This window comes from Salmo trutta, chromosome 16 (assembly GCF_901001165.1).
Source record: "Salmo trutta chromosome 16, fSalTru1.1, whole genome shotgun sequence".
NCBI classification, from domain to species: domain Eukaryota; kingdom Metazoa; phylum Chordata; class Actinopteri; order Salmoniformes; family Salmonidae; genus Salmo; species Salmo trutta.
In genome coordinates, this window is record NC_042972.1 from 16,873,011 (window position 1) to 16,895,922 (window position 22,912).

A 22,912-nucleotide genomic window follows, 5' to 3' on the forward strand; every position below is an offset into this window, starting at 1 on the left:
AACCACTCCACAAATTTCTTGTTAACAAACTAGAGTTTTGACATGTCGGTTAGGACATCTACTTTGTGCATGACACAAGTCATTTTTCCAACAATTGTTTACAGACAGATTATTTCATTTATAATTCACTATCACAATTCCAGTGGGTCAGAAGTTTACATACACTAAGTTGACTATGCCTTTAAACAGCTTGGAAAATTCCAGAAAATTATGTCATGGCTTTAGAAGCTTCTGATAGGCTAATTGACATCATTTGAGTCGGTTGGAGGTGTACCTGTGGATGTATTTCAAGGCCTACCTTCAAACTCAGTGCCTCTTTGCTTGACATCATGGGGAAATCTAAAGAAAATGAGCCAAGACCTCAGAAAAAATATTGTAGACCTCCACAAGTCTGGTTCATCCTTGGGAACAATTTCCAAATGCCTGAAGGCACCACGTTCATATGCACAAATGATAGTACGCAAGTATAAACACCATGGGACCACGAAGCCGTCATACCGCTCAGGAAGGAGAGTCATCGGATCCCACAGTCTGTTGCCAGATGCTACGGTACCATTTATGTTAACATAGTCTGTCCACGAGAGATTTGTTTTATCTCAATAAACAGTGGGACTATATCAGAGTTAAGGATATTGACATCCTCTTTACAGTAATTTTTACATTTACATTTACGTCATTTAGCAGACGCTCTTATCCAGAGCGACTTACAAATTGGTGGCATTGGCTTTAAATTGTTTAATTGGGTCAAATGTTTTGGGTAGTCTTCCACAAGCTTCCCACAATAAGTTGGGTGAATTTTGACCCATTCCTCCTGACAGAGCTGGTGTAACTGAGTCAGGTTTGTAGGTCTCCTTGCTCACACATGCTTTTTAATTTCTGCCCAGAAATTGTCCATAGGAATATGGTCAGGACTTTGTGATGGCCACTCCAATACCTTGACTTTGTTGTCCTTAAACCATTTTGCCACAACTTTGGAAGTATGCTTGGGGTCATTGTCCATTTGGAAGACCCATTTCCAACCAAGCTGTAACTTCCTGACTTATGTGAAAGTACTTACTATCTTTACAAAATTGGTGTCCAAACAATATTAAGACAATTACATATTTTTTTTATAAAACAGTACATCATGCAACACATTATTACACCACTACATAGAGTATCTACATTACAAAATGTATAATACGACAATATTACAACATGACAATGTGCGTGTGTTATCGTGTGTGTGTTTGTTTTGTCTCTTCACAGCCCTTGTTGCACAATAAGATGTAGTTGTATCTGTTTTTTATCTGATTTTACTGCTTGCTTCAGTTACTTGATGTGGAATAGAGTTCCATTTAGTCATAGCTCTATGTACTGTATGTCTCCTCAACTTGATACATTTTCACAGTATTCATTACAATATGTAGTTGAGGTTTAGGAGTTAGTGAATGATTTGTCCAAAATAATTTTTATTTATTTATATATATTTAGGACTATTCATTAAAAAAGTCAATTAATAGTGAAATAACTTTAACCAATAATGTAATATTCACTCTTTTTCTATTTTCATGCATATCAAGTGTCATACTTCAGTAGTAGCTGACTACACACCAAACCACATTCCTGACTTTAGCTGTAATATCAAGACATTCAAATGACACAATTGACCCCACCAATATACAACCACAACTCCAGTCAAGTGAATGAATGAGTCAGTCAGTCAGTCAGTGAGTCCGGGGACCACAAAACAACGTCCCGAGAACATCCTAAAAACAAATTAGGGAGGTCCCCAGGACAAACCAGGAACTAGACTAAACCTCCAGGGAACTATGACACAACGTCCTGACCACTTTAGGCGACCATTTCGTGACATTCCGGGGAAGTCCTAATGACACATTTTTGTTTGCGTGGACGTTTTCTTGGGACCATCACGCAACGTCCTAATGACTAGTAAAATGAACGTTCTGAGAACGTCATACAAAGGTCTTAACATGGTTCTGATTTCCAGGTAATTTCCAGGGAACTACACAAAGGTCCCCCAGAGAACCTTCCTTTGGGACCATCATGCGACGTCCCTTTGACCATCATGAAATGTCCCTTTATGGTTGTAAATTTTTAGAGCTAGAGGACTCCGGATATTTTCAGGAGTGATAAGTACAATTTTTGTCTTAATCTGTTGTTGTCTAGAACTGTCTTTAAGTGCTTTAAGTGCATAATATACTTTAAGTACTGCCTGTCTTCCCAGTAGCCTACTTGGTGTGTGAACTGCTGACTGCTCATAACTTGCAGATTACTTTTTCCACATCAATGAGGATCAAGGGGCAGGACAATTTGTGACTGTTGTGGTTTTGGTAATCAGTGGCTGTATTGGAGGAGGAGTGGTTTGTCCAATCCTAGGCAATCAGAAATTAGTGACGGGAGGTGAGCTCTTCACCTCTGCAAGGCAATTACCAATTAATGTTAGTACTTCAGTTTCCCCTGTTTTCTCAGCGGCGGCCTTGTTAGCGGTGGCCGTGTCAGTGGCAGCCTCATCATCAAAACTAAGACCATCACCGAAACAGAGACGGTTCTGCCAAGTTGTTCTGTGGCATAATTTGGCAAATTAAAATGAACGTTCTGAGAACGTCATACAAAGGTCCTAACATGGTTCTGATTTCCAGGTAATTTCCAGGGAACTACACAAAGGTCCCCCAGAGAACCTTCCTTTGGGACCATCATCATATAATTTTGCAAACGTTATTGGTCACACACATGGTTAGCAGATGTTATTGCGAGTGTAGCGAAATGCTTTTGCTTCTAGTTCCGACAGTGCAGCGATATCTAACATGTAATCTAACAATTCCACAACAACTACCTAATACACACAAAACAGCCTATTTGCAGTGATATCAAGAGGGGCATGTTAATTTTCCACATTTTTGTCACCAGTGCATCAATAAACAGGCAGGGGAATGAAGAAGTTTGACAAAAAGTGTTCACGATATTCAGTATTATAGCTAGAAAATATAGCATTGTTATTTTCTAGAAACCTAGCTACAGTCCACTTAGCTAGCTAAGGTGGTGAACTCAGACTGATGGTGGGAGTTAGATAACATTCACCAAGAAGTTTCAATATAGCTAGCTAGCTAATGGACTTTTTATGAACTTGAATTGTTTTCCACTCGCATCTAAAGCTGCCTGATACAGCTTGCCAGTTGCTAGTAAAGTACGATGAATAAGTCAGAAGCCAGCTAGCAATGCGAAGTTCATTCCTTTTACCAACAAAAATGTACATGTATAAATTAGACAATAACCTTCAAGCAGATCATTTTAGTTTAATTCTAGGACTTTAGGCCGAGGAGCAATAACTACTTGTTTGTAAAACTGGCGTCTTCACCAGAGGTTGTCCCGTCAGCTCCAGACTGAATCATGCACTTGAGGAGGCGTTGCTTACTAGCGCACGTGCTTCACACATGTTTTTTCTTTAGCAGCCTGGGGGGAAAAAATACGCATTATTTTTTTGTATTGCCATCGACAAGGGGTGTATATTCAATTTATATTGGCAAATTTAACTTGCAACATGGCCTTTAAGCATGAGAATAGCATTGTATTCACCCACTATTAGTTTGGGGTGGAGCTCGAATAAATGAATGTGTAGCGGAGATGTGTACAGATAAATATAAATGACACTCGTTTTAAATCTATTTTACCTTATAATCGCTGGAGACAAATGTGAAAGCAAACTGAAGCATATCAACATATACACTTTCCCACAGTAAAGTTTATGAAATGCATTATGCAGTATTTAAATTGTATGCCCTTTGAACTTGCAGGGAATTGCACTCTCGAACGTCTTAATTACAGGCTACCCCGACTTTCTCTGTCTCCTATGTCTATCATGTTAAATATCAGTATTGAGCATCAATAGGCCTTACAACCACACATATTCAACCAATTGACTGTTAGATCCCTTCAGGTTCAAAAGCCTACATTTTTATTCCATTTAATTACATTGTTTCGTTTACCTTCATTTGCTTCCTCTGTAAAATGCCGTCAAGGTTGTGTAATTGCTGATGAGGATTGTTAGTAACAGTTGATATAATAAAAAAATAAATGTAGGCTAATTAAATCGTTATTGAGAAGAGCGCAGACCAAGATATGGCTTACTATTGTACACTCTTCTCCCTATTACAATTCTATGTACACTAATCTACAAGAGTATACTTAAATCTACCAATTGGTGCTGAAACAGAGAAGAATATGCATACACTTAGAACACATTCTTTCATTGTTCCCTAATAGTCACTTCCGGCGTCGACAGAGATGGCCGTCAGGCTTCGCGTTCCAAGGAAATTATGCAGTATTTGTTTTTTTTATGTGTTATTTCTTACATTATTACCCCAGGTAACCTTAGGTTTTATTACATACAGTCAGGAGGAACTATTGGATATGAGTGTCATGACGTTGGCCTGTGGGTAAGGTTTATGACCCCCCCCCATAAATACCTTTCTCCCTTCCCCTCTCTGACCCTACTGAAGGACTTGAATAGCCTGTGTTAAATATAGAGAGTCTGGGAACATCAAACAAATGGGGAAAAGGAACCATATTTTGGTAATAAAACCATTTGGAAATATGCTTGGGAACGTAATGAGTATGTATGTCAGTTCGGTTGTCATCTGAGACATTATGACTGATGACAGGATGACATAAACTGTACCTGAGAAAGTATACACCCTCTAGTTATCAGAGTAACATGGAATTGTTATGCAATTGAAATGTTTGATATTGAAATTGTTTGTTAGGAGATTAAATGTAATTTTAGCTTCCAAATGAGAGATTTGGGTTTTCATAAGGAAAGTGCCCTGCTTGATCAGTGGCCCACCCCTGTGAAGAGACCGGGGTTATAAACGATGAAACACATCCTTCCCCCTCTCCACTATATAAGCCTTTGACAAAAAGATAACCACGTTGTTCCAGTACGTGAGGTCTGCAGCCTCTACGTTAGAAGGACACACATGTCAAGTACAGAACTAAGCCAACCACGGCGTGAGCTTTGGTGGCGAATGGTATGAACTTTGAGCTTATTCACTACAGAAGTGATACTTCCTAGCCGTTGAGTTAGCAGCGGCCGCTGTAGACGTGGGCTAGGAAAGGACGGACGACGGATCCAGTCTAACAGACGGACGAAGATACCACCACGTATCCAATTTACCACCAGAGACATTCTTCCGAGGACAGGAAGATCTGTTGGCCAACCCGGCCAGCATCTACGACCAATCTACCGAAGCGCAGCTCAGAGTAAATATTTATTGCATTTTCCTTTTCCAAATGGGCGGTAATTTAGAATGCATAAGATAATGTATTTACGATAGCATAGCTGCTGTTTGTTTGTTCCTAAGTCTTCCCGCTCTTTCATTCAAGCCCAACCCCCTTTCCTTTGTGTAACCAGCCGTCATATCTGTTCCGTCCACCGGGACGTTTTCTGTATGACATCATTTGTATTCTGTGTATTTGTAATTCTGTGTGATTAGTTTAGGTATTTAGTAAATAAATAATTAAACCCAATTTTGTATTGCTGATTCAACTTGTTAGCCCAGAGTATACTCTGCTTCCTAAGAATTTAACATTGTTCACACCCTTTTCGGATCATTGAACAGACATATTTGGCGCACCCTGTGTGGACTCTAAAACTAAAACGCACGTTGGGTCATTTTGATAAAAACACATTTGGAGCCCCCGTGTGAGGAATCTAAAATAGGATGACGCTTTCATTTTGATTCAGCCTATATAAAATTGAAAAGCAGATTACATAATATACCAAGTTTATTATACACATTATGGGAATTGTAGACCGGAATTATTGGTGCGTGTGTGCTCTGGAGAATCGCCTCCGTGTTGTGCTCTGACGTAGTCAGTGGGTAGTGTAAGCTATACATTTCTGTATGAGGGCTGATAAAGCTATCTGAGAAATAGCGCGTTTGGCCAAACGCTGGGCTATTTCTGCCTCGCGTGTTGGCTAGGTCATTATTAATTTCTCGAGCGAGGACAAAGAGCCAGCCGATTGAAATTTAGGAGAGATTAGCTTGACCAGCGATAAGTATCTCTCTGTCTCTCTCGCGTTTCGTTGCGAGTAGACCACGGTGCATTTCGTTGTTTGCCGCGAGTTCCGGTTAAAACATCGTCAAATATCACCGAAAAGGGTTTGAACATAATACGTTATAAGTAAAACCTTTCCCTTGCTTAGGGAATCCTATGTTGTGCATTTTTCAGGCATAAAGTAGCATTAGAGTGCTCGAGATGCTAAGATAACAAAAGTGAAAACAGCCATTTTGTTATGTGCCACATTGTAAATCCTCCGCCTTGCTGAACGGAAGTCCCGCCCTGGGTACTTCTGCTTGATTTCAGCGTGTGCCAGCAGGGACCTCTGAAGAGTCACCAGTACTTTCCTTCAAGAAGAATTAGTCAGGTGACACTCAAGTCGTTACTTATGATATCCAGACGGATATCGATGTCTTATTCAATTGAACTAATAAGTGAAATTGCCAGATTTACATTCTCAAGTGGATCTTTTAAATAATATCCAAATTGATGAGTTTTCTAAATGAGACATTGTAATCTTTTTCCCACATTAACCTAGATGAATAAACCTCTCAGGTTAATTAAAGTTTAAATCCCAAATAGCCTATACAGGTTTGATTTATCATTAAAATTGATCAATCAGTAAAATTTGGTTTTTGCAAAACCCATTCAGTAATCCAGTCCTGACAGAAGTCCCGCCCCCGCGGGAATCCCATGTGGCTTCGGCCCAAGGAAGAAGTGTACCATAGTGGGGAGTGTTTCCAACATTTGATCGACTGTTTACACTTATGAAATCCAATCAATGGAGATTGTATGGATTATCGTCTCATTTAATAAGTTAAATTTTTGAACATACCTTAATGTTCTTCCAATCAAATGAGACACTTTTAAAACTTCTCATATTAACCTGGATAAAGCAACCTCTCAGGTTAATTCAAGTTTAATACCCAGATAGCCTACCCAGGTAGGATTAATCATTGGCATTGATTAATTCATTCAATTTGCTTTTGCAAATTCATTCATGTCCAACTTCCACATTACTGGTACAGTACTGATGGTTCGTCAACATCTATAAATAGATTAAACTTGTCTTTGCAGCTTCCAATGAATTCCAAACCCAAACATTGAAAAAAAAAATATAGGAAAATCTTTCCTCTAAATTTTTCTAATAATGTGCAAGCTACCAAAGGAGGTGGTCACCACTCCTCCGCTAATTAGTAAACCTCCACCCATAAAAGGATTGATCTCTGACCTCAGCAGGGATACCAACCCTAATTATGACATTAGCGAAAACACAGCCGAAATTGCGAACGCTCTCCAAAATCAACCATCAAACACAGGCTTTGTGACGGTTCTCTCCACTTTAGCACTTATGTATCGCCATCAAAGGTTGGCATCGATCCAATACCACAGTGCACAGCTGAAGCACGTGCAAAACATGGCTAACATGAGGGCAAAGGTGGAGAGAACTGAGGGCAAAGGTGGAGAGAACAGAGCAACTATTGACAAAAGCAGGAAATGAAAACATTCTGCTAGCCAAGGAACTGTGTTTGAAATCGGAAGAATTAAAAGTAATTGCAAATACTTATGACGATGAACGAGCACAAACTCTCCAACAAAATCGTCATCTGCAGGAACAACTCGATTTAGCTAAAACTAAATGCGATGTAGTCCACGCCAAACTAGATAAATCTGTCGAGTTATCTACAAACAGGAACGCGCAATTTGATAACATGCAGGCAGTTTTGTTGAACGTTACTCAAGGTAACAATGTTCTACTCCAAATTCTGCAGACCAAAGACGATCAGTTGATGAACACAATGACTAAGTTGGATGACAAATCAGCAGAACTTATTGAAGTTGCTGACCAAATGAATGATGAGAGAACTCAGGTGAGGAGGATGGAAATATTGATTTCTAAGCAAGCAAAGGAAATCTCATCACTGAATCTCTCGCTCCGTACTCAAGACCTCTATCTGCAAACCATGACAGATAAGTTTGAGACCAAAAGGAGCAGAGGTGACACTCACGTGTCCAAAATCGGTACTCTAAGCGCTCAAGTGGACTCTGCAATGCAGCAGAAGACCACCCTTAGGTACCATCTGGAGGAAGTCCAGAATGGTCACGCTCTACAGCGTGACTACCCATCCAAGCAACCGGAGTCCGGTACTCAAAGGAGTGAAGACGATAGGTTTCAGACATTGCCTCCATCATGTGTCCCTCAGTCTTCTCCTCTTGGCCATTCGGCACTGAGTAATATGGAGCCTCTTGGCCAACAAAGCCAAAGCTTGGCTTCTCCTCTTGGCCTGTCGGCCCCAATTTCTCCACAGGATGAAGCCAATCCTCTCCGCCCGCTTGGCGCGGAATACCTTGACAAACTCATCAAGAATTTCCCCACCTTTGACCCCGTTCCAGGTCAGCCAAACGATACTGAGACGTTCCTAGCTGACATAGAGGACGCGTTGGGTGGCTACCCGAACGCTACGGGTTCTGACAGGGTTTACCTGTTGAAGCGAACGTCGAATAGACACGTGACAAGGTTCATTCGTCTACAACAGCAACACGTGCTAAATGACTACGCTAAACTTGCCACAGCTTTGAAATTAGAATTCAGTGGTTCTGCGACTCGCAAACACGATAGCTCACTGGCTAACACGGTCAAACAAGCTCGGAACGAACACCCACAAGCTTTTTACCATAGGCTTCATTCAGCTTACTTTGGCCTACTCACGGAAACAGGAATGGAAGAGCTGTTACCATTCAAACAAATGTTTCTGTCGAACATGTATCCCACCTTCATTACCTACTTGGGCCCTGCAGCCCACGTTGGCTTGCCTATCTTACAACTCAGAGAGCTTGCAAGCACAGCTTTTGAGGCATCAAAAGCTCGCAAAACTAAGAGCCCTGACCACTCGGTTTTGAAGTTTGACCAGGAGCACTCACTCCAGTTAGAGGGTGCATTATCAGGTATTGGAGCGTCGAGAGATGACGCACAACAACAGTTTCTACCACGAAACCATGATTCCAATAACTGCCGCGGTCGAAATAACTGTAAAGTACTTCGCCTTCAAAACGACTACCGCTACAATCGACCTGTTCGCTACGTTCCTGCACCTAACCCACACAAAGTGTCAGAGCACAAGGGTAACAAAGGGTTGAAGGACGATCAAAACGTAGACCAATGTTCTCCAGAAGTTCCACTACGTGAAGAACTAAAGCGAGAACAATTTGAGAAAAGGGTAAAAGATAAGTCACAAGGACTAGACGGGGAATTACCGGACACCAGGTCCGCAGAAATTAACACCCATAGCAAGGACGTTAAAGTTCAAATTTCTCCCGCTCTCATTCAAGACCCTATCCAGGGCCCGCTTGATCAAGAAACAAGCCCCCGGGCTTCGTCTATAGACTCTGATACAAAAGTTGCGAAGAAAAAGGTCAAAAGCTTCGTTAAAGCCAAGCCCACTCAAAATCGGAAAAGTCAATCTGCTTCCACCTTGAACAGAAATGGCACATCACGTCGTTGCGAACGACCACTCCACTTTGTGGGGAATATGTCCACTAACCACGAATCTAAACGGCCATACCTGGAAACAGTCCTGGAGGACTGCTTAACTTGTCATGCGCTAATTGATTCGGGTGCGACAATATCACTCATCTCTCAAACATTGTTTGATGATCTCAAAAGGGCTTTGAAGCCAACTAAACGTTGGTTAAAAGTGGAGCGATGCGAAACTACACTTCGAGGGGTCACTCAGACTACCTCGCCTCTCACGTTGAGAGTCATGCTAAAACTACAGTTCAAGGACGTATCGCTCGTTCACCCTGTGTAAGTTACCAGCCTCGAAACTGTACCCCTGCTACTTGGAGCAGACTTGATGGATCGATTACTCCCATTGATGGATTGGAAAACCAACCAGGTATGGTCACAGGCCACGGTGCCTTCTCCACTGACCACCTTGTCTTCACCTAACGCTAGCTGCAACGCAGTCATTCACGAGGGGTATCTGTCGAAAGCACCCCTTGGGAAAAAGACGTTTAGAAACCTCTTGGTGCAGAATCCGATCCAAGGAGATATTAAGATATCTCGACACATTCCATCAGCCAATCTGGTTGACCATTCTTTTCATGATTTCGAGCCAGCTGTCTCTGTGAATGAGCAACTTCCCTCCTCCTTGCAGTCGTGCAATACGGTAGTTGAGATGAACTTCTCTTGCCCTTCGGACACTTCCGCAAGCACTGTGGCCGTCTCAGCAAGAAAAACATTGATGCGCAGAGTACACTCTGCTTCCGATGATACACCTTCTGCTTTGTTGGGGACTGTCACCCCTTACAATGACACTAATGGCGTCAGTCCAGCAACTGACCCGATGACTCCCACTGGTGAAACACTTTGCGATATCACAGACCGATATCCTCGTCTCAGTTTGCAGGTACTGAAGAGGTTGCCACACACGGACGCGGTGGTGACTGACAGACCTCGACAGCCACTGAGGGTGTTGAAGCACAAACACCAGGAGATTTGGTTGAGAGGTTACAGCCATTCTCATAATAACGCGGCCACTGACAACTCGTACATAGGGTCCGACCTTTTCGTTTGCGCCTCGGACACCAACACCACCCGCTGGTGGGGGGGTCCCGAGACACAAAGGGGGGGAATAGTAGCCCAGACCCATGGTGAGCCTCATCGAGGCCGGTGGGGGGTGTCGAGACTACGGACAACACCGTACGAGGCCACCAGAGCATAAAACAAATCTAGTTGTAAACTCCCCTATGAGAACAGTAAGGAGCAGACAAACACCTAGAGGGGGATTATCTTAGAACACATCTAAGATAGTACTGAGATGTACCACACTGGTTGTAAAGGAAGTCCAAGGGACTTGTCCACCACCAAAACAAATGGCAACAATAATCATTCCTTGCCATGTGTAGGTTCAACTACAATACAACTAGTAATATGCTCCAATCATGTGTTCCAGTAGATAATATTTCAGAATAAATAGGTAGGACAACTGGACCCCTTGAATACCAGTACCAATACCACAGTCAGTCCAGCAACACTCAGTAAGAGGATTAGTAACCTTACAAGTTAAATTGCTATTGATAATAGCGACATAGGAGTCACTCAGAGTGCAACACGGGGAAGGGAATCTCCATTGCACTCTTCCAATGGTTAACACATGCCACTAATAAATAGAACCCTCCGTTCAGGAGAAAAGTTATTAGAAGTCATGAACCATGATCACACCACGTACGACTGGTCTAATACTTAGAGTACTTCCGTCGTGAGGTTAGCTCCTCCGTGGATAACATAGCTATGAAATAGACTTCATACCTACCGCCACTACAATAGTGGAAGACACCTTGACTTGTAGAAAACTACTAGACTCCCTTGACACCAATTCTGACTGACCTCCAGGCATTGACCTGAAAATTACCTGACTATGTCAGACTCATTCTGAACAAGTTGTAATCTGCCAGGATACTTGGTTTTCTTCCCTTGACATGCGCGATTGTGTAAGCATAAACGCACATGCACAACAGAACATCCAATTAGGATTTATGCTAGGATCACTTTTTAACATCTGCCTAAGTTACTGCCCAGATATTCCAGTCTGGACGACCAGACGACGGGTCCGGAACGGCGATCCCAATCCGGACATCCGCTGCCGAGCCACGGAGCAGACTTCTTCATTTGCAGACACCCTACCCGGGTCGACCGCCAGATGGGGACCACAACGATGATCCACAACCAGGACAACCCACGTTCATTTTTATGTTGGTTTACAACATGCAGTTTAATCGCAAGATTGAACCCAACATGGGGGGACTGTCATGACGTTGGCCTGTGGGTAAGGTTTATGACGCCCACCCATAAATACCTTTCTCCCTTCCCCTCTCTGACCCTACTGAAGGACTTGAATAGCCTGTGTTAAATATAGAGAGTCTGGGAACATCAAACAAATGGGGAAAAGGAACCATATTTTGGTAATAAAACCAGTTGGAAATATGCTTGGGAACGTAATGAGTATGTATGTCAGTTCGGTTGTCATCTGAGACATTGACTGATGACAGGATGACATAAACTGTACCTGAGAAAGTATACACCCTCTAGTTATCAGAGTAACATGGAATTGTTATGCAATTGAAATGTTTGATATTGAAATTGTTTGTTAGGAGATTAAATGTAATTTTAGCTTCCAAATGAGAGATTTGGGTTTTCATAAGGAAAGTGCCCTGCTTGATCAGTGGCCCACCCCTGTGAAGAGACCGGGGTTATAAACGATGAAACACATCCTTCCCCCTCTCCACTATATAAGCCTTTGACAAAAAGATAACCACGTTGTTCCAGTACGTGAGGTCTGCAGCCTCTACGTTAGAAGGACACACATGTCAAGTACAGAACTAAGCCAACCACGGCGTGAGCTTTGGTGGCGAATGGTATGAACTTTGAGCTTATTCACTACAGAAGTGATACTTCCTAGCCGTTGAGTTAGCAGCGGCCGCTGTAGACGTGGGCTAGGAAAGGACGGACGACGGATCCAGTCTAACAGACGGACGAAGATACCACCACGTATCCAATTTACCACCAGAGACATTCTTCCGAGGACAGGAAGATCTGTTGGCCAACCCGGCCAGCATCTACGACCAATCTACCGAAGCGCAGCTCAGAGTAAATATTTATTGCATTTTCCTTTTCCAAATGGGCGGTAATTTAGAATGCATAAGATAATGTATTTACGATAGCATAGCTGCTGTTTGTTTGTTCCTAAGTCTTCCCACTCTTTCATTCAAGCCCAACCCCCTTTCCTTTGTGTAACCAGCCGTCATATCTGTTCCGTCCACCAGGACATTTTCTGTATGACATCATTTGTATTCTGTGTATTTGTAATTCTGTGTGATTAGTTTAGGTATTTAGTAAATAAATAATTAAACCCAATTTTGTATTGCTGATTCAACTTGTTAGCCAGGGTTCGTGAAGATAGCCAAGAATTTACAACTTTCATTATGAGACTGAAAATAAGATAAGGGTTAATATTGACTGCTGTCGATGTAAAATATTACTAAGTATTTTAAGAGTTTATTCGGAAGATAACGGCTCTATAAACGTTCTTCCGTGGTGCCCCGACTTTCCAGTTAATTACATTTACATGATTAGCTTAATCAGGTAATATTAATTACAGAGAAAGTATTTTATAGGTTAGCATGTCATATCACTTAATCCGGCATAGCCAAAGACACGACAAGAGCAACGTCAACTCACCAACATTACGACCAGGAATATGACTTACCTGAAGCGGATCCTCTGTTTTGCCCACCACCACCCAGGACAATGGATCGGATCCCAGCCGGCGACCCAAAACAACGACGCCGTAGAAGGGGCAGACGGAGCGGTCTTCTGGTCAGGTTCCGTAGACGGGCTCATCGCGCACCGCTCCCGAGCATATTACTCGCCAATGTCCAGTCTCTTGACAACAAGGTAGATGAAATCCGTGCAAGGGTAGCCTTCCAGAGAGACGTTAGACTGTAACATTCTTTGTTTCACGGAAACATGGCTCACTCGAGACACGCTATCAGAGTCGATACAGCCACATGGTTTCTTCACGCATTGCGCCGAAAGAAACAAGCATCTTTCTGGTAAGAAGAAGGGCGGGGGTGTATGCCTTATAATTAACGAGACGTGGTGTGATCATAACAACATACAGGAACTCAAGTCCTTCTGTTCACCTGACTTAGAGTTCCTCACAATCAAATGCCGACCGCATTATCTACCTAGAGAATTCTCTTCGATTATAATCACAGCCGCATATATCCCCCCCAAGCAGACACATCGATTGCCCTGAACGAACTTCATTTGACTCTATGTGAACTGGAAACCACATATCCTGAGGCTGCATTTATTGTAGCTGGGGATTTTAACAAGGCTAATCTGAAAACAAGGATCCCTAAATTCTATCAGCATATCGATTGCGCTACCAGGGCTGGCAAAACCCTAGATCATTGCTATTCTAACTTCCGCGACGCATATCAGGCCCCGCCCTCCTTTCGGAAAAGCTGACCACGACTCCATTTTGTTGCTTCCAGCCTATAGCAGAAACTAAAACAGGAAGCTGGTCTGTTCAATGCTGGTCCGACCAATCGGATTCCACGCTTCAAGATTGCTTCGATCACGTGGACTGGGATATGTTCCGCATTGTGGCGAACAACAACATTGACGAATACGCTGAGTCGGTGAGCGAGTTTATTAGCAAGTGCATCGGCGATGTTGTACCCACAGCGTCTATTAACCTCTCTAGGGTAGGGGGCAGTATTTGCACGGCCGGATAAAAAACGTACCCGATTTAATCTGGTTATTACTACTGCCCAGAAACTAGAATATGCATATAATTGTTTGATTTGGATAGAAAACACCCTAAAGTTTCTAAAACTGTTTGAATGGTGTCTGTGAGTATAACAGAACTCGTATGGCAGGCAAAAACCTGAGAAGATTCCAAACAGGAAGTGCCCACTCTGACCATTTCTTGGCCTTCTACACTCTCTTTATTGAAAACTGAGGATTTCTACTGTAACGTCACACTTCCTACGGCTCCCATAGGCTCTCAGAGGGCGCCAGAACGTTGAATGATGACTTTGCAGGCCATGGCTGAAAAACAGTAGTGCATTTGGTAAGTGGTCGATCAGAGAACAATGAGACGGGGGCGCGTGTGCACGTGAAGAGTCCATTAAAACGGAATATTATCGTTTTTTTACGAGAAAAATCGCATAAAAATTGATTTTAAACAGCGGTTGACATGCTTTGAAGTACGGTAATGGAATATTTAGAATTTTTTTGTCACGATACGCGCCGGGCGCGTCACCCTTCGGATAGTGTCTTGAACGCACGAACAAAACAGAGGATATTTGAACATAACTATGGATTATTTTGAACCAAACCAACATATATTATTGAAGTAGAAGTCCTGGGAGTGCATTCTGACGAAGAACAGCAAAGGTAATCCAAATTTACTTATAGTAAATCTGAGTTTGGTGAGTGCCAAACTTGGTGGGTGTCAAAATAGCTAGCCCGTGATGGCGAGATATCTACTCAGAATATTGCAAAATGTGCTTTTGCCGAAAAGCTATTTTAAAATCGGACATAGCGATTGCATAAAGGAGTTCTGTATCTATAATTCTTAAAATAATTGTTATGTTTTTTGTGAACGTTTATCGTGAGTAATTTAGTAAATTCACCGGAAGTTTGCGGTGGGTATGCTAGTTCTGAACGTCACATGCTAATGTAAAAAGCTGGTTTTTGATATAAATATGAACTTGATTGAATAACGAGAGTCTTGTCTTTAAAATGGTGTAAAATAGTCATATGTTTGAGAAATTGAAATAATAGCATTTCTAAGGTATTTGAATACGGGATTCCACTGGCTCTTGAGTAGGTGGGACGATTTCATCCCACATACCCTAGAGAGGTTAAAACATTCCCAAACCAGAAACCGTGGATTGATGGCAGCATTCGCGCAAAACTGAAAGCGTGAACCACTGCTTTAATCAGGGCAAGGTGACCGGAAACATGACCGAATACAAACAGTGTAGTTATTCCCTCCGCAAGGCAATCAAACAAGCTAAGTGTCAGTATAGAGACAAAGTAGTCGCAATTCAACGGCTCAGACACGAGAGGTATGTGACAGGGTCTACAGTCAATCACGGACTATGAAAGGAAAACCAACCCCGTCGCAGACCAGGATGTCTTGCTCCCAGACAGACTAAACAAGTTCTTTGCTCACTTTGAGGACAATACAGTGCCACTGACACAGCCCGCTACCAAATCCTTCACTGCAGCCGACGTGAGCAAAACATTTATACGTGTCAAACCTCGCAAGGCTGCAGGCCCAGACGGCATCCCCAGCCGCATCCTCAGAGCATGCACAGACCAGCTGGCTGGTGTGTTTACAGACATTCAATCAATCCTTATCCCAGTCTGCTGTCCCCACATGCTTCTAGAGGGCCACTATTGTTCCTGTTCCTAAGAAAGCTAAGGTAACTGAGCTAAATGACTACCGCCCCGTAGCACTCACTTCCGTGATCAAGAAGACACCCTAGACCCACTCCAATTTGCTTACAGCCACAATAGGTCCACAGACGACGCAATCGCAATCACACTGCACACTGCCCTAACCGATCTGGACAAGAGGAATACCTATGTGAGAATGCTGTTCATCAACTACAACTCAGCATTTAACACCATAGTACCCTCCAAACTCATCATCAAGCTCGAGACCCTGGGTCTCGACCCCACCCTGTGCAACTGGGTCCTGGACTTCCTGACGGGCCGCCCCCAGGTGGTGAGGGTAGGTAACAACATCTCCACCCTGCTGATCCTCAACACTGGGGCCCCACAAGGATGCGTTCTCAGCCCTCTCCTGTACTCCCTGTTTACCCACGACTGCATGGCCATGCACGCCTCCAACTCAATCATCAAGCTTGCAAATGACACTACAGTGGTAGGCTTGATTACCAACAATGACGAGACGGCCTATAGGGAGGAGGTGAGGGCCCTCGGAGTGTGGTGTCAGGAAAATAACCTCACACTCAACATCAACAAAACAAAGGAGATGATCGTGGACTTCAGGAAACAGCAGATGGAGCACCCCCCTATCCACATCGACGGGACAGCAGTGGAGAGGGTTAGATAGTTTTAAGTTCCTCGGCGTACACATCACGGACAAACTGAAATGGTCCAACCACACAGACAGCGTGGTGAAGAAGGCGTAGCAGCACCTCTTCAACCTCAGGAAGCTGAAGAAATTCGGCTTGTCACCAAAAACACTCATAAACTTTTACAGATGCACAATCGAGAGCATCCTGTTGGGCTGTATCATCGCCTGGTACAGCAACTGCTCCGCCCATAACCGTAAAGCTCTCCAGAGCGTAGTGAGGTCTGCACAACGCATCACCGGGGGCAAACTACCTGCCCTCCAGGACACCTACACTACCCAATATCACAGGAAGGCCAAAAAGATCATCAAGGACAACAACCACCCGAGCCACTGCCTGTTCACCCCGCTATCATCCAGAAGGTGAGGTCAGTACAGGTGCATCAAAGCAGGGACCGAGAGACTGAAAAACAAGGCCATCAGACTGTTAAACAGCCATTGCTAACATTGAGTGGCTGCTGCCAACATACTGGCTCAACTCCAGCCACTTTAATAATGGAAAAATGTATGTAGTAAATGTATCACTAGCCACTTTAAACAATTCCACATTTATGTTTACATATCCTACATTACCCATCTCATCTGTATATACAGTACTCTATACAATCCACTGCATGTTGCCTATGCCATCATACATTCATATATTTTTTTTATGTACATATTCTTATTCCTTCCTTTACACATGTGTGTATAAGGTAACTGTTGTGAAATTGTTAGGTTAGATTACTCGTTGGATATTACTTCATTGTCGGAACTAGATGCACAAGCATTTTGATACACTCGCATTAACCTCCCTGGGCAAGGTGGGACGCAGCCAGTGGAATCGCGTGGCGCGAAATACAAATACCTCATAAATGCTATAACTTCAATTTCTCAAACATATGACTATTTTACACCATTTTAAAGACAAGACTCTCGTTAATCTAACCACACTGTCCGATTTCAAAAAGGCTTGACAGCGAAAGCAAAACATTAGATTATGTCAGGAGAGTACCCTGCCAAAAATAATCACACAGCCATTTACAAAGCAAGCCTATATGTCACAAAAACCAAAACCACAGCTAAATGCAGCACTAACCTTTGATGATCTTCATCAGATGACACTCCTAGGACATTATGTTATACAATACATGCATGTTTTGTTCAATCAAGTTCATATTTATATCAAAAAACAGCTTTTTACATTAGCATGTGATGTTCAGAACTCCTTTATGCAATCGCGGTGTCAGATTTTAAAATAGCTTTTCAGCGAAAGCACATTTTGCAATATTCTGAGTACATAGCCCGGCCATCACGGCTAGCTAATTTGACACCCACCAAGTTTGGCCCTCACCAAACTCAGATTTACTATAAGAAAAATTGGATTACCTTCGCTGTTCTTCATCAGAATGCACTCCCAGGACTTCTACTTCAACAACAAATGTTGTTTTGGTTCCAAATAATCCATAGTTATATCCAAATAGCTGCGTTTGTTCTTGCGTTCAAGACACTATCCGAAGGGTGACGCGCCGGCGAATATCGAGACAAAAAATTTCAAAATATTCCATTACCGTACTTCGAAGCATGTCAAACGCTGTTTAAAATCAATTTTTATGCGATTTTTCTCGTAAAATAGCGATAATATTCCGACCGGGCGACGTTGTTTTCGTTCAAAGACTGAAAATGTAAAATGGACTCTTCACGTGCACGCGTGCACCCGTTTCATTGTTCTCAGATCGACCACTATCCAAATGCACCACTGTTTTTCAGCCAGGGACTGCAGAGTCATCATTCAACATTCCTGCGCCTTCTGAGAGCCTTCGGGAGTCTTAGAAAATGTCACGTTACAGCAGAGATCCTCTGTTTTCGATAAAGAGGCTATAGAAGGCCAAGAAATGGTCAGAGAGGGCACTTCCTGTTTAGAATCTTCTCAGGTTTTGGCCTGCCATATGAGTTCTGTTATACTCACAGACACCATTCAAACAGTTTTAGAAACTTTAGGGTGTTTTCTATCCAAATCAAACAATTATATGCATATTCTAGTTTCTGGGCAGGAGTAATAACCAGATTAAATCGGGTACGTTTTTTATCCGGCCGTGAAAATACTGCCCCCTATCCTAAACAGGATATCTCTCTGGTCACCCCCAAAGCCAATTCCTCCTTTGGCCGTCTCTCCTTCCAGTTCTCTGCTGCCAATGACTGGAACGAACTACAAAAATCTCTGAAACTGGAAACACTTATCTCCCTCACTAGCTTTAAGCACCAGCTGTCAGAGCAGCTCACAGATCACTGCACCTGTACATAGCCCATCTATAATTTAGCCTAAACAACTACCTCTTCCCCTACTGTATTTATTTCTTTATTTTGCTCCTTTGCACCCCATTATTTCTATTTCTACTTTGCACTTTCTTCCACTACAAATCTACCATTCCAGTGTTTTACTTGCTATATTGTATTTACTTTGCCACCATGGCCTTTTTTGCCTTTACCTCCCTTATCTCACCTGATTTGCTCATGTTGTATATAGACTTTTTTTTCTACTGTATTATTGACTGTATGTTTGTTTTACTCCATGTGTAACTGTGTTGTTGTATGTGTCTAACTGCTTTGCTTTATCTTGGCCAGGTCGCAATTGTAAATGAGAATTTGTTCTCAACTTGCCTACCTGGTTAAATAAAGGTGAAATAAAAAGTAAAAAAATAAAAATAGAAACGAAAAACAATGAGGGTCGCGCACTCGGTCACGCGCGCAAACAGCACTGCATGATTCTACAGTCCACTAACAGGAAGGTCTCATTCTTCTTCATTTTTCAGAAAACAACCCTAAAACAATGTCTAAAGACTATTGACATCTAGTGGAAGCCATAGGAATTGCAAGCTGGGTCCTAACCCATTAGATACTCTATAGGCATTCAATTGAAAATACCCACATCAAAAAAGTCCCACTTCCTGGATGGATTTTCCTCAGGTTTTTGCCTGCCATATCAGTTCTGTTATAATCACAGACATTATTTTAACAGTTTTGGAAATGGTAGAGTGTTCTATCCAAATCTACCAATTATATGCATATCCTAGCTTCTGGGCCTGAGTAACAGGCAGTTTACTTTGGGCGCGCTTTTCATCCAGACGTCGAAATACTGCCCCCAAGCATTAAGAAGTTTTAACTGCAGCAATGCAACTTTTGCCACAAATCAGCTACTTTGACCACTTTTCTAACAACTTAGACAAAAAGTTAGAAGGTATGACATCTTGATCTACTTCCATGCTTTTCAAATCTGAATGCGGAATAAAATATCTTATTCTGATAAAAGGTTACAGCTGTTTTTGAGCACAATTACTGACCACAACCACACTACTGACCACACAACTACTGACCACACAACTACTGACCACAACAACATAACTACAGATTATATCTCCTGACCACAACTACAGACCACAGCCACACAACTTCTAACCACAAACACTGAACCACTAACCACAAACACTGAACCACACAACTACTGACCACAACCACACAACTACAAACCACAAACACTGAACCACACAACTACTTACCAAAACAACTGACCAAAACTACTGACCATAACTACTGACAACAACTACTGACCAAAACTGCTGACCACCACTGAGCAAAGCTACTTACTACAATCACATGACTACTGATCACAAAACTCCTGAACCATACAACTAATGACTGCTGACCACAACTACAGACCACAACCACACAGCTACTGACCTCAACTACAGACCACAACCACACAACTACCGACCACAACTACTGACCACAAGTACTGACCATGTCTGTAATGTAAGAGAGAGAATACAGTAGACGGCACACGTCAAATGTGTGATTTATGACACTATTTTATGGTCCGGAGGGTACACCCATATAAGTACATCCTGTCCGGAAGTTCTCACCGTATGAGTGAGTGCTTATGCCCATATAAGTACATCCTGTCAGGAAGTTCTCACGCTCTCGAGTGAGTGTTTATTTAACCAGATAGTGCATCTGTCCCATAGAAGTAAAGCTGTCATGATGATTGATGTGTAGGGACCTCGTTGAACTGGGGAATGTGTTTGAACATTTCAAAGAGTATGGCCCCCTCCCCCTGTTGTAGTGAACTTAGGACTGTTGTATATGAAACAGTAATGTCCTGGGGTATTGAAGCAGCCTCAGTATAAGTAAGCGTTGTCAACACTACTAGCGACCTCGATAAACCCCTAAATAAGAAATTAAAATAAACCCAGAACATTAAATAACAAATTAAACATGTCTCCTAGACGAATTGTAGTTGTACTTTGTGCCTCGTGTCAAGAACACAATGACAAAAACATTGAAGACATTCTGTGTGATGCCCCTGATTGTTTTAATGGAGTGCTGGATATGAGTGACGGACATATGGTTACATTTTCCAACCGGAGTTTTCAACTGTGAAGATTTTCACAAACAGCAGCCACAGCACTCTTTATCAAACATAACCCGGGAGTTTTTCTCCTGCGCTGTGTATGAGAGAATGGCTTTAGATACAGCTGGCGCTATGCCAGATCAAACACGTCCTGAGTGGGACAACCCTGCCTGGGTACGTGCTGGAAAAACAAGTCTGCGGGTGAGATGATTTAAAAGCCATAAGAATCTCTTCAGTGGCATATAGTCCAGACTCCAAAGTGACAATTTTAGGAAGTGCCCAATTCAATAGTTCCAATGCTACAAAATCGGTTAGTTCGTATCTATTTTCAAAAGCTTGCACTGCGGTGAACTATTTTGTACCTGTCTTCAGCTTTAAGTGGGGCGATTATCATGTATTCCTGGACATGGTGAAACAGCTGGACAATCTTTTCCAATATCGTGAACAATTACGCCGCTGGGCGCTTCTATCCTTAAGACAGACCCAGGGTCTAAAGGCAAGACATTTGATCTATCCAGGGAAAGAAAACATACGGAACCTAGAGTGTGCGGGATATCTTGCGAGGAAGAGCTGTCTGGAAGAGTTTGATTTAGAGACTGATGGAAGTGTTGGTTGACCATATAGCCTCCCCTTTTTCTGTAAGACAGGAATAGTAAAATTGTTTAACTAATTATAACATGTTTAAAAGGTCGGTACTAAAGATTTTGAATTAAATAAAGGGTTTTAAAATTGTACCTCACCTTTAACGAATGGAATCTCAGTTTTTCTCTCTGTGTGTGTGTGTGTGTGTCTCAGAGAAAAGCTTCTGGGAAACAGTTGTGTGTGTGTGTGTGTGTGTGTGTGTGTGTGTCTGTGTGTGTGTTTCAAAACAATGGTTTTTTCGGGGGGGGGTGTGTCTCTGCAGTTGTTTTAAAACAATGTTTTTTTATTTTTATATGAATACAGTCTTTCCTACAACAGACAGTTATTAATATAAGCATTTAAAGGGTATTACAGTGTAGTACTGTGCAGTAATAATATATCTGTTGTATAACTTTTTTTGTGTATAAAAACATTCTGGCTTGGTTAAATATTGCGCAGTAAAATTGTTTAATTAATTATAACATGTTTAAAAGGTCTATACTAAAGATTTAGAATAAAATAAAGGTTTTTAATTTTATCTCACCTTTAACGAATGGAATCTCAGTTTTTCTCTCTCTCTAAGTGTGTGTGTCTCAGAGAAACGCTTCAGGAAAGATATGTGTGTGCAGGTGTGTGTGTGTTTCAAAACAATGGGGGTTTTGGAGGGTGTGTGTCTATGTGTGTGTGTGTGTGTGTGTCTCTGCAGGTGTTTTTAAAACAATTCAATAATAGCAGGGCATTTGCACATAAGGCTCTCAAAACAAACGTTTTTCCCGAGCATCTCATTTACCTTCAAAGAGGTTGAAATATCAGGCTCTCTCTCTCTGTCTAGATATCTGTCTGTCTCAGAGAAAGGCTTTCTGGGAAAGGTGTGTGTCTCTGCAATTCTATATGAAACAATTCAAAATTAGGGGGTCATTTGCACATAAAGCTCTCAAAGAAAACAGCCGTTATTTCCCGAGGCTGTGAGGGATCAAAAGTCTATCCCGCCAACCAGCATAGAATATAGCTAGACACCCCCTAAGGTTTAAAAACAATGTTTTTTTACGAAACAATACCAACACTATCGGGTCATTTGCACATAGGTTGTCTCCCAAGAAAAGAAAAACATGAGTTATCCCCCGGTCTGTAAGTTCATTCCATACATTGGCTCAGTCAGGTC

At 42.2% G+C, this 22,912-nt stretch overlaps 1 long non-coding RNA gene across 1 annotated transcript; it reads right to left on the reverse strand.

Annotated features, from left to right (window-relative positions):
• Window positions 1–3,281: 3,281 nt before the first annotated feature.
• Window positions 3,282–21,843, reverse strand: LOC115150185 (uncharacterized). Its single transcript, XR_003867064.1, has 2 exons — window positions 21,668–21,843; window positions 3,282–3,453 (listed from the first exon to the last, which is right to left on the reverse strand). It is a non-coding gene; the product is annotated as an uncharacterized LOC115150185 (long non-coding RNA).
• Between the last annotated feature and the right edge of the window lie 1,069 nt (window positions 21,844–22,912).